The 660-nt window shown below is 68.8% G+C and overlaps 1 non-coding gene across 1 annotated transcript; it reads left to right on the forward strand.

Moving 5' to 3' along the window:
* Nucleotides 1–458: 458 nt before the first annotated feature.
* Nucleotides 459–612, forward strand: LOC123964540. Its single transcript, XR_006823469.1, has one exon. It is a non-coding gene; the product is annotated as a 5.8S ribosomal RNA (ribosomal RNA).
* Nucleotides 613–660: the final 48 nt, after the last annotated feature.

Raw genomic sequence — 660 nt, forward strand, 5'->3', positions numbered from 1 at the left:
GCGGGGGGTGGCGGACGTCGGGGGGGCGGAGGTGGGGGTGGGGGGCCTCGGCCCACTTAGTCAGGGCCTAGAACCCCGAACCGGACGCCTCGGCTCTCCCCCCCCCTTCCACCTGTGCCACGTGCCCGCGCGGCCCGCTCCTGGGGCTGAAGGACTCGACGCGTGGGTGCGCTGGCCCGGAAGGGGGAGCGGGGGGTCCTGTCCGGTTGCCACCGGGACCTGGCCCGCCACTCGGCACCTTGACCCAAGCGCGGCGGCGGCGGCTTCGCCCTGGCCGTCCCCCGCGCGCCTCCGGGTACCCAACTCCCCTCCCTCCTCCGGGGGGAGGCGGGGGGTTCAATGTCTCCGCTCCTGCTCCCGCGCCGCGAGAGCTGGGGGGAGCGCCCGGGGGTTTTGTCCTCCCCTTTCAAACCCCACTTGTCTCCGAACTGTGGCAAGCAAACCAAAAAAAGCTTGACAACTCTTAGCGGTGGATCACTCGGCTCGTGCGTCGATGAAGAACGCAGCTAGCTGCGAGAACTAATGTGAATTGCAGGACACATTGATCATCGACACTTCGAACGCACCTTGCGGCCCCGGGTTCCTCCCGGGGCTACGCCTGTCTGAGGGTCGCTTTGCCATCAATCGGAAACGCCCGCGTTTCCGCGGCTGGGGCAGTCG

The sequence above is a fragment of the Micropterus dolomieu genome, unplaced genomic scaffold (genome assembly GCF_021292245.1).
Source record: "Micropterus dolomieu isolate WLL.071019.BEF.003 ecotype Adirondacks unplaced genomic scaffold, ASM2129224v1 contig_3149, whole genome shotgun sequence".
Taxonomy (NCBI): Eukaryota; Metazoa; Chordata; class Actinopteri; order Centrarchiformes; family Centrarchidae; genus Micropterus; species Micropterus dolomieu.